The sequence below is a fragment of the Cygnus olor genome, chromosome 1 (assembly GCF_009769625.2).
Source record: "Cygnus olor isolate bCygOlo1 chromosome 1, bCygOlo1.pri.v2, whole genome shotgun sequence".
In the NCBI taxonomy this organism is placed as follows: domain Eukaryota; kingdom Metazoa; phylum Chordata; class Aves; order Anseriformes; family Anatidae; genus Cygnus; species Cygnus olor.
In genome coordinates this window covers 134,638,580-134,650,164 of record NC_049169.1, presented here as the reverse complement: position 1 = coordinate 134,650,164, position 11,585 = coordinate 134,638,580, and positions in this window count along the sequence as shown.

Below are 11,585 nucleotides of genomic sequence, written 5' to 3'. Positions count from 1 at the left end.
ATTTTTGTTACAAAAATAAATAAATAAATACAAACAGTGTAACAGCTCTGTAATATGGCACAAATTATGTTAAAAATCTCTGAAATAACTATGCATATATACACCTGTGTGTATGTAAAGCTCACAGAGGAGAAGCTTTAAGGTAAATTTATACTGCTAACATTAATCAGACCCTTCAGAAGGAAACATCCAATTGCTGTTCAGCCAGTTCTCTTTGGGACCCATTTCTTTTGATGTTCTATAGCAGTCTCTTTCCATTCCAGTGCCCATTTCTGTATTCTCCCTGGGTTATTTTCCACATCAAAGCAGGTTTTTCTTGCCTCTGTAGAATTCTCAATTTTTATCTTTCTGCAGTCATCATGAGAGAGAAAGAAAGCAGAAAAAAAAAAAAAATCTTATTTTTACAGTTTCAGCCTCTATTGTGTATTATGTTTAGTAAGGCTTCACAGAAAGCAAAGAACATCAGCCAAACTTCTAAAATTTTGTTTTACCAAAAGTTTTGTATCCAAGACAATTACTATGAGAAGAAAGAATAGACTACTCATCATGACTCTATTAATTCCCCTCCATATTTAACCAAGCAATTATAATCATTTCTTTTTATTCAAGAGCTCAGTGCCATGAGATGGAAAACAAATTGCATTTTTCACCTCTAAACCTTTAATAACTAGAACCAGTTCATGTTTGTTATTTGTCAAGTATGGAATTGTGCTACTTTGTTTAGCTAATTAATTCTTATAGACTGTATTTTTAGGGAAGTGAAACCAATAAAAAGCCCTACAGTTTTAGGAAGAGATTTGTAAAGGAATAAAAATATCCTCTATACTCTCATTGCATTTGTTTTTTATCTTAGATTTACAGTAACCCACTTATGAAGAGGGGCTGCAAAAGACCTCAAGCTCCAGGTCCAAACTTACAGCAACAGTTATACTCACTGCTTTTATTTTTATTTTATTTTATGGGGGGAGGGTGGGTGAGGGTGGGGGTGGGGGTGGGGAGGAAACTGCTCATTCTGTTTCCTAACTCACTGATCTCCCACACTCAGAATAGTTGCTAGTTCTGGTGCCAGAACACATCAAATTATAGAAAATTTAGATAAGGTAGGTGGGACATACCATTTTACCAACTGAGAAAAATGTACAAACATTCTGATTCCTGGCGAGAATGAATATAGTAGATCTGGATGGTGAAAACAATGAGCCAGACTTTCATTTCTTATACCATACTGTTTATAAGTTCAAAGCTGATTCTTAAGTGTGCTTTCTTTTCTTTTTTTTTTTTTTCTTTTTTCTTTTCTTTTCTTTTCTTTTCTTTTCTTTTCTTTTCTTTTCTTTTCTTTTCTTTTCTTTTCTTTTCTTTTCTTTTCTTTTCTTCTCTTCTTTCTCTTCTCTTCTCTTCTCTTCTCTTCTCTTCTCTTCTCTTCTCTTCTCTTTCTCTCTCTTCTCTTCTCTTCTCTTCTCTTCTCTTCTCTTCTCTTCTCTTCTCTTTCCTTCTTTCCTTTCCTTTCCTTTCCTTTCCTTTCCTTTCCTTTCCTTTCCTTTCCTTTCCTTTCCTTTCCTTTCCTTTCCTTTCCTTTCCTTTCCTTTCCTTTCCTTTCCTTTCCTTTCCTTTCCTTTTTTTCTTTTTCCTCCATACAGTAAACTCTCTCAAAAAAAATGTAACATAATGAAGAATCTAATGAGAAACAAGATTAGGATGTAAAACATTTTATGAAGTGACAGAAAGCCAGCTCAGTAGACATAAGAAGGGAAATCTGGGATGTGCTGCTGTAGGAACCTTGTTTTTCTGAAGTTCACACCTCCAATTTAATACACAGCATTCAAACAAGATTATTATTATGTAAACACGACAACAATACTACTATTCCATCACAATAAAAATGTTTTATATTCTGCTTATCATTAATTCTCACAAGTCATCTCTATTTTGAACAAGTATACCTTGACTGCAGTTCTCAGAATTCAGCTGTGAATTCAATTTTTATGTTTGTTTCTTTTTGTTTGTTTAATTATGAATCTTAAGCCAAAAGTTAAAAAGTCTTGGCTATATGGCTGCCGTACGACCTTTACCTAACTTTCACAGAATCACAGGATCATCTAGGTTGGAAGAGATCTCCAAGATCACCTAGTCCAATCTCTGACCTAACACTAACAAGTCCTCCACTAAACCATATCACTAAGATCTACATCTAAACGTCTTTTAAAGACCTCCAGGGATGGTGACTCAACCACTTCCCTGGACAGCCTATTTCAATGCCTAACAACCCTTTTGGTAAAGACGTTCTTCCTAATATCCAACCTAAACCTCCCCTGGCGCAACTTTAGCCCATTCCCCCTCGTCCTGTCACCAGGCACGTGGGAGAACAGACCAACCCCCACCTCTCTACAGCCTCCTTTAAGGTACCTGTAGAGTGCGATAAGGTCACCCCTGAGCCTCCTCTTCTCCAGACTGAACAATCCCAGCTCCCTCAGCTGCTCCTCATAAGACTTGTTCTCCAGACCCCTCACCAGCTTCGTTGCCCTTTTCTGGACTTGCTTGAGCACCTCGATGTCCTTCTTGTAGCGAGGGGCCCAAAACTGAACACAGTACTCGAGGTTCGGCCTCACCAGACTTAAGAAGGACAAATATTTTTGGACTCTGTCCACTTAACCGAGATAAGAATGATCTGGAGTCACTTTCTCACTCTCTGTTATAGACAATTATCTTAGGATTGATTACATATTATATAATCTGAAATTATCTATAAAATCAGAAATAGCATCACAAGATCAGTGGAATTACAACAGTGTGAAATGACATAAACCTGAGACTTTACTTATTACAGTTATAGCATACAACCACTTTAACAAAAAGTTACGAGATTAATTGTTTTTCTCCATATATGTGCTTAGGCAACTTAAAAAGTTATCTCAACTACGTAATTCCAAGAGAACAGTATACCTACCCACTAATTAGTTCTAACAAAATTCTGATTAGACAAATTCTTTTACTCAGAAACTGAAAATAAATTTCCAGAAAACATGTAGACAAACCAACAACTTCCTCCCTCCTGACTTCCCTAGAAAGTCCCAAGAGCCCAAATTAAACAATGTTCTCACCACAAGAATAAAAACTTCAAAACTCATGTGGAATTATCTGATTAACAGTTGCCAGTACACTACATTTAGGAAAACAGACTCAGATTCACTCATACAGAAACAATTTTGTTGTGATGGTATAAATGCAATCTTTTTGTCTAAACAGATAGTCTGGTATCATAGAATTACAGAATGACTGAGGCTGGAAGGGACCTCTGAAGATCATCTAGTCCAACCCCCCTGCCGAGCAGAATCACCTCATTGCACCTGCACATTGCACAGGATAGCATCCGGGCGGGTTTTGAATATTTCCAGAGAAGGAGACTCCACAACCTCTCTAGGTATCCTGTGCCAATGCTCTGTCACCCTCACAGTAAATAAGTGCCCTCTCATATTCAGCCTGAACCTCCTGTGCTTTAGTTTGTGCCTTTTGCCTCTCGTCTTCTTCCTGGGCACAACTGAAAAGAGACTGGCTACATCCTCTTGACACCCTCCCCTCAAATATTTACATACATTTATGAGGTCTCCCCTCAGTCTTCTCATTTCCAGACTAAACAGGCCCAGTTCTCTCAGCTTGTCCTTGTACGACAGGTGCTCCAGTCCTCTGATCATAGCCCTCCTCTGGACTCACTCCAGTAGTTCTATGTCCCTCTTGTACTGGGGAGCCCAGAGCTGGACACAGCACTCCAGGTGTGGCCTCACCAGGGCTGAGTGGAGGGGGAGGATCACCTCCCTTGACCTGCTGGCAGCACTCCTCTGAATACAGCCCAGGGTACCGTTGGCCTTCTTGGCCACAAGGGCGCATTGCTGACTCATGGTCAGCCTGCTGTTCACCAGGACTCCCAGATCCCTCTCTGCAGAGCTGCACTCCAGCAGGTCAGCCCCCAGCCTGTACTGGTGCTTGGGGTTATTCCTCCCTAGGAGAAGGATCCTGCACTTGTCCTTGTTGAACTTCATGAAGTTCCTCTCGGCCCAACCCTGCAACCTATCGAGGTCTCTCGTAATGGCAGCACATCCTCTGGGCCTCTCCTCCTAGCCACTCCTCCGAGCTTTGTGTTATCAGTAAACTTGCTGAGGCTGCACTCCATATCACTAGAGAACTCTTGGTAGGTACGCTATTCTTAAATATTCTGAGTCTTTTGATTAAGAGACAATGGAGTATTAAACTATGCTTCTATGACAGTTGACAATTTATCCATTATCAGTGTAATCTGATTGAGTGTGATAACAAAATCAGTTTCACTTGTTAAGAAACAACATACAATTGACCAAACACCTTCAGCACGATAAAATATTTAGAAGAGATTTCCTAAGAAGCTGTGTTTCCCAATGAGTTCTACAGCTTTTATAAAACCAGTACAGAAATACTATCTTCATTATCTTCATCCTTTCAATTAAGAGAAATCTGGCAAGATTAAAGAGCTGTTGTTTTTTGTTTGTTTGTTTGTTCATTTTGTTTTGTTCTGCTTTGTTTAAAATTTTAAAGCTATTTGAAGAGCACTAAAAAGCAAGGAAATCAGGAAGTATTACAGAATAACATGCAATTCTAAAATCTCTGACATGATAACAAAACCATGAAGCAGAAAATAGAGACAATAATATGAAACTAAAAATGAGACTAAACAAAACAGGCACATTATTTAGCTGTTTTGTTTGTTTGTTTGTTTGTTTTTCCTTTCAAGGAAATAGTGTGCAATGTGTAAAAGCCCTGGTGTCTTTTTTTTGGCTGTTTTTTGATCACTTTTCCCTAGTGATGAAATGCATCATTGAAGTACACATCAATAATAAAAAAAAAAAAAAAAAAAAAAAAAAAGGTTTTGAAAGAATGCCATGCTAATAATATGATCGATAATGCTTCTGCTCCTTATAACTCAGCTGTTAGCAGTAGCAATGATGCTTATGGTAATAAAGATGCTACTTAGCCCTGGGAGTAGCATGACCATGTACAGTTTAACATCAAATGATCACAGTCTTGTAATAGCTTTTTCAAAACCAATGGTTGTAGCTGTGTCTTTTCATTCAACTAATAAAGGCTCCATAAAAATAGTTTATTTTCATTTTTATAGGATAGGTTACATTTCCTCAGAAGTTATGATCTAGGAGTAATTAAAGGAAATTCAGTTTGTATAACTGATTGTTCAAGTGCATGATGAAATAAAAAGAAAGCTATTCTACTGCTTTATTGAATAGACTAGTTGATAGTGTTTGTTGTTATGCTTGATAATGTTAAATGATTGTTTTCACTGTAAAATAAAGATGTTTTTCACACATTTGCAATAGAAAATAATTTTGACATCAAATTTCCTTATGAATATCAACAATGACATAAAATTCATAGCAGATGGCTTTATTTGATGAAGTTTAATTTCATTTATTTTGGAGAAATACTGTGGTAATGTCCAAATTATTTGGTTTGGCGATATTTGCATCCTGGTGAGGATGGATATATGTGTACTCTGCTAAACTGTCTATGCTTGCAATATGTATACTTCTGAATTACAAAATAAATATGTGGTATGTGAAGTCTCAGACACATGTAGTGGCACACTGGAATAACCTGCAGTGTAAAATGTAGTTTCCTGAACACTGATTGGGTTCTACAGAAGTGACAGAACTGGAAAATTTATAGGCATAACTTAATTCTATCAGCAATTTTGTAGAAGCATTAGCTTCTCTACCAGTTATACATTTGTATGCCTATGTGTTCACATGTTTGTACATATATATATATGGACACATATATGCATGCATCTACACAAGTCTTTTATCATGTAAAAATGCTTTAATCTTAAAATATGAAAGTTTCATACACTGCTTTTAAAAATATTTTAACACCATAGTAATCTAAATCAATTACTGCATTGATTTTGCAGTCTTACTTTTTTTCAGTACGAATTTTCAGTATTGAAATTCAGTATGAATTTTTCAGTATGTATTTGGTGTCATAGAATTATAGAATCATCTGAATTGGAAAACACCTTCAAAATCGTCAAGACCAACCACCAACTTTACCTACCAAGTTCAATCACTAAATCATGTCCCTTAGTGCCTCATCTATACATCTCCCCATGGACAGGGACAACACCACCTAATTTGGGAATCCATTCCAACTAATTTGGTACCCCATTCCAATGCTTGAATGTCCTACCACATCAATACACAGCCAAAAATATAAAGCAGTTTAAATGTGATTTCAGGCTGTTATGTAGCAGTAACAGACCAGTAAACCAAATTCACTTACAGAACTTTGTATGGAACAAGCTATATGAGAGCAGACACACTGTACAAGTTTTTTGTTTGTTTGTTTGTTTGTTTTTGATAAGTCTATCACTGAGAAAGACAAAAAAATCTATAGTGAAGGTTTACCTGACAATGCATGATACTTGATGTTTTCTCATTTGTTGTTCGAAGTGATCTTATGTAGAAAACGGGACTGCAACATGATCATGGCCTGACATGAGTACAGACTGGGAGAAGAACTCATTGAAAGCAGCCCTGCAGAGAAAGACTAGGGAGTTGTGGTGGATGAAAAGCCAAACATGAGCCAGCAGCATGTGGTTGCAGCCCAGAAAGCCAACTACATCCTGGGCTGCATCTTAGAGGAGTGGCCAGCAAGTCAAGGGAAGAAATTGCCCCCTCCCCGCTCTACGATGCCCTTGTGAGGTCCCATTTGGAGTACTGCATCCACGTTTTGGGCCCCCAGCACAAGAATAATGTTAATCTGTTAGAACAGGTCCAAATGAGGGCTGTGAAGCTGATCAGAGAGCTGGAGCATTTCTCCTGTGAAGAAAGGCTGAGACCTGGGGCTGTTCAGCCTGAAGAAGAGAGGGATCAGGGGTGACGTTATTGCAGCTTTTGAGTACTTAAAGGCGGGTTAAAAAAAGATGGAGAGCAACTTTTTGATAGGGTAGATGGTGACAGGACAAGGAGGAATGGCCTTAAACTAAAAAGAGGGGTGTCCTGGTTTCAGTTAGGACAGAGTTAATTTTCCTCCTAGTAGCTGGTAGGGTGCTATGTTTTGGATTAGGATGAGAAGAGCGCTGATAACATGCTGATGTTTTAACTGTTGTAGAGCAGTGCTTACACCAAGTCAAGGACTTTTCAGCTTCTCGCTCTGTCCTGCCAGCGAGCAGGCTAGGGATGCAGCAGGAGCTGGGAGGGAACAGACCCAGGACAGCTGACCCAAACTGGCCAAAGGGGTATTCCATACCATCTGATGTCATGCTGAACAATATATAGGGGTGGCTAGCCGGGGGGGGGGGGGGGGGGGGGGCAACTGCTCGGGGATAGGCTGGGCATCGGTCAACGGGTGGTGAGCAATTGCATTGTGCATCACTTATTTTGTACACATTATTATTATTAATACTATTATTATTATCATTATTATTGTTATTATTATTTTCCTGTCTTAATAAACTGTCTTTATCTCAACTCACAGGCTTCACTTTCCCGTTTCTCTCCCCCATCCCAGAGAGGGAGGGGGGAGGGTGAGCGAACGGCTGTGTGGTGTTTAGCTGCCAGCCAGGCTAAACCACAACAAGGGGAGATTTAGATCAAAGGTTAGGAGGAAAATCTTCACTCAGAGGGTGGTGAGTCACTGGAACAGGTTGTTCAGAGAAGTTATGGATGCCCCATCCCTGGAGGTATTCAAGACAAGGTTAGATGAGGCCTGGGACAACCTGATCTAGTGGGTGACATCCCTGCCCATGGCAGGGGGATTGGAACTAGATGATTCTTAAGGTTCCTTTCGACCCCAGCCATTCTATGATTATAAGATCACTCCACACGCAAACTCCGAAGGAAGAACAGATACTATATAATATGGATATCATAGAAAAATGATGGAAGAGAATGTATGACCTTATTCACCACAATTTATTTGTGATTTTCCATGTATAGGAACACTTAAAAAATTCTTGGACCTAATCAAATTATGTATATTTTCATTTAAGTACTGTAGATTGCCTTCTGTTATCTCTCTATATAAGGAAGTATCTTGAAATATCCATGGTAATGAGGAGTGCTGTCTGAATTATTTGTTGTTAATAGTAACCATTAAAGATGCAGCTATCTATTTCTCTTTTTTTTCCAAATTACTGAAAATATAACAAATCATAGAATCATAGAATATCCTGAGTTGGAGGGGACCCATAAGGATCATCAAGTCCAATTCCTGGCACCGCACAGGTCTGCCCAAAATTTTAGACCATGTGAGTAAGTGCACAGTCCAATCGCTTCTTAAATTCAGACAGGCTTGGTGCAGTGACTACTTCACTGGGGAGCCTGTTCCAGTGTGCGACCACCTTCTCGGTGAAGAACCTCTTCCTGATGTCCAGCCTAAACCTCCCCTGCCTCAGCTTTACACTGTTCCCGCGGGTCCTGTCACTGGTGATCACGGAGAACAGGTCAGCGCCTGCCCCTCCACTCCCTCGCAAGGAAGCTGTAGGCCGCAATGAGGTCTCCCCTCAGCCTCCTCTTCTCCAGGCTGAACAGGCCAAGTGACCTCAGCCGCTCCTCATATGTCTTCCCCTCTAGGCCCTTCACCATCTTCGTAGCCCTCCTCTGGACACTCTCCAACAGTTTAATGTCCTTTTTGTACTGTGGTTCCCCAAACTGCACACAGTACTTGAGGTAAGGCCACGCCAGTGCAAAATAGAGTGGGACAATCACTTCCTTCAACCAGCTAGCAATGCCATGCTTGATGCACCCCACGGTATGGTTGGCCCTTTTGGCTGCCAGGGCACACTGTTGACTCATATTCAACTTACTGTCAACCACAACCCCCAGATCCCTCTCTGTGGGGCTGCTCTCCAGCGTCTCGTCGCCCAGTCTGTACGTATAGGCAGGGTTGCTCCGTCCCAGGTGCAGGACGCGGCACTTGCTCTTGTTAAACTTCATGCGCTTGGTGATCACCCAGCTCTCCAATCTGTCCAGATCTCTCTGCAAGGCCTTTCCACCCTCACCCGAGTCTACAACTCCTCCAAGTTTGGTGTTGTCGGCACATTTGCTCAAAACACCTTCTAGTCCTACATCCAAATCATTTATAAAAACATTGAAGAGGACTGGCCCTAAAATGGAGCCTTGAGGGACCCCACTAGTGATCATCCACCAGCCTGATGTGGTCCCATTTACCACAACCCTTTGAGCCCTGCCCGTCAGCCAATTGCTCATCCATCGGATGATGTTTTTGTTTAGTTTTATGCTGGACATTTTGTCCAGTAGGATCCTATGGGAAACCATGTCAAAAGCTTCGCAGAAGTCCAAAAAGATCACATCAGCTAGTTTCCCTTGATCGACTAGATGAGTGATCTTATCATAAAAAGAAATCAGATTAGTTAGGCAGGACCTACCCTTCATGAACCCATGTTGGCTGGGACCAATGACTGCATTGTCCCCCAGGTGCGCTTCAATAACTTCAAGGATCATCTTTTCCACAATTTTAACAGGCACTGACGTGAGACTGACAGGCCTGTAAGAGCTAGGGTCTTCTTTCTTGCCCTTCTTGAAAATTGGCACAACATTTGCCAGCTTGCAGTCCACTGGGACCTCTCCAGATTCCCAAGATCATTGAAAAATAATTGAGAGAGGTCCTGCGATGACATCAGCCAGCTCTTTAAGCACCCTGGGTTGAATTCCATCTGGACCCATGGACTTGTATGGATCCAGGTGGAGCAGCAAATCCTGCACTCATTCAGGGGCGGTTGGGAGTTTATCATTCCCACCATCAAGGTCCTCCAGTTCAGGGCACCCTGGGTCCCGAAGCCCATGATCAGCGTTGAAGACATAGGCAAAGAAGGCATTAAAAGTCTCTGCTTTGCCTGTGTCATTGTCTGTGAGGAGACCTTCCCCATCAAGTAGTGGGGAAGGTCCTTTTTCTGTTCACATATCTAAAAAAACTTTTTTTATTGTCTATCACAGACATGGCCAGCTTCAACTCTAGTTGGGCTTTGGCCCCACGAATTTTCTCCCTACAAACACGAACAGCATCCCTGTATTCCTTCCTTGTCGCCTGACCTTCCTTCCAGCAGCCGTACACTTTCTTTTTTCACCTAAGCTCCAGTAGAAGTTCCCTGGTCAGCCAGGCTGGCCTTTTGCCCCGCCTGCTTGACTTCCGGTATTTTGGAATTGCCTGATCTTGTGCTTTTAGGAGGCAGTGCTTAAAGATTGACCAGCACTGATGGACGCCTATGCCTTCAAAAGCAGTTTCCCAGGGGACTTTGCTGACTACTTCCCTGAGCAGCCTGAAGTCTGCTTTCCCCATATCCAGGGGTGAAGTTTTGGTGGCAGTTTTCCTTCTATCACCATAAATTTTAAACTCAACCACTTCATGGTCACTATGACTGAGACGGCCACCAATTGCCACGTCCCCCACAAGACCCTCTCTGTTCTCCAGTAACAGATCTATAAATAGACAATCTATTTTTAAAACCAGTTATTAAAAATTATATATTGCTTATGTTGACAACTTCTTAATTACAATAACAACAATTGGTATTAATGTGTTGACTTTCACATGTGCTATTTTAAGTGCAAATTAAGTATTCTAAGTACAAATTAATTCACTGTCATATTCTTTGCAAGAATGAGTCAAATACTGTGAGGTCATAGAATCATAGAATCAATCAGAATCATAGAGTCATAGAACAGCTTGGATTGGAAGGGACCGTAAAGATCATCTCGCTCCAACCCCCTGACATAGGCAGGGATGCCACCCACTAGATAAGGTTGGCCAAGGCCCCATCCAGCCTGACCTTGAACACCTCCAGGGATGGGGCATCCACAGCTTCTCTGGGCAACCTGTTCAGTGCCTCGCTACCCTTACAGTGAAGTTTCCTTCTAACGTCTAGTCTAAAACTATCCTCTTTTACAGAATCACAGTTTAAGACCATTCACCCTTGTCCAGTCATTATCTGCCCAAGTAAAGAGCCCTTCTCCATCTTTTATATAAGCCCCTTTTAAGTATCGAAAGGTCACAATGAGGTCTCCCCAGAGCCTTCTCTTCTTTAGGCTGAACATCCCCAGCTCTCTCAGCCTTTCCTCGTGGGAGAGGTGCTCCAACCTTCTGATTTTCTTTGTAGCCCTCCTCTGTACTCAGTCGAACAAGTCCACATTTTTCTTGTACTGGGGGGCCCAAACCTGGACACAGTACTCCATCTGGGGCCTCATGAGAGCAGAGTAGAGGGGGACAATCACCTCTCTTGACCTGCTGGCCACACCTCTTTTGATGCAGCTCAGGATGCAGTTGGTCTTCTGGGCTGGAAGCACGCACTGCTGACTCATGTTGAGACTTTGGACACCAGAACCCCCAAGTCCTTCTCTGCAGGGCTGCTCTCAATGAGTTCTTCTCTCAGTCTTTACTCCTGTCTGGAATTGCCCCGGCTCAGGTGCAGCACCTTGCACTTGGACTTGTTGAACCTCATGTGGTTCACAGGGTCCCACTTCTCCAGCCTGTCCCTTTGAATGGCATCTCTTCCTTCTTTGGTATCAACCACACCACTCAGCTTGGTG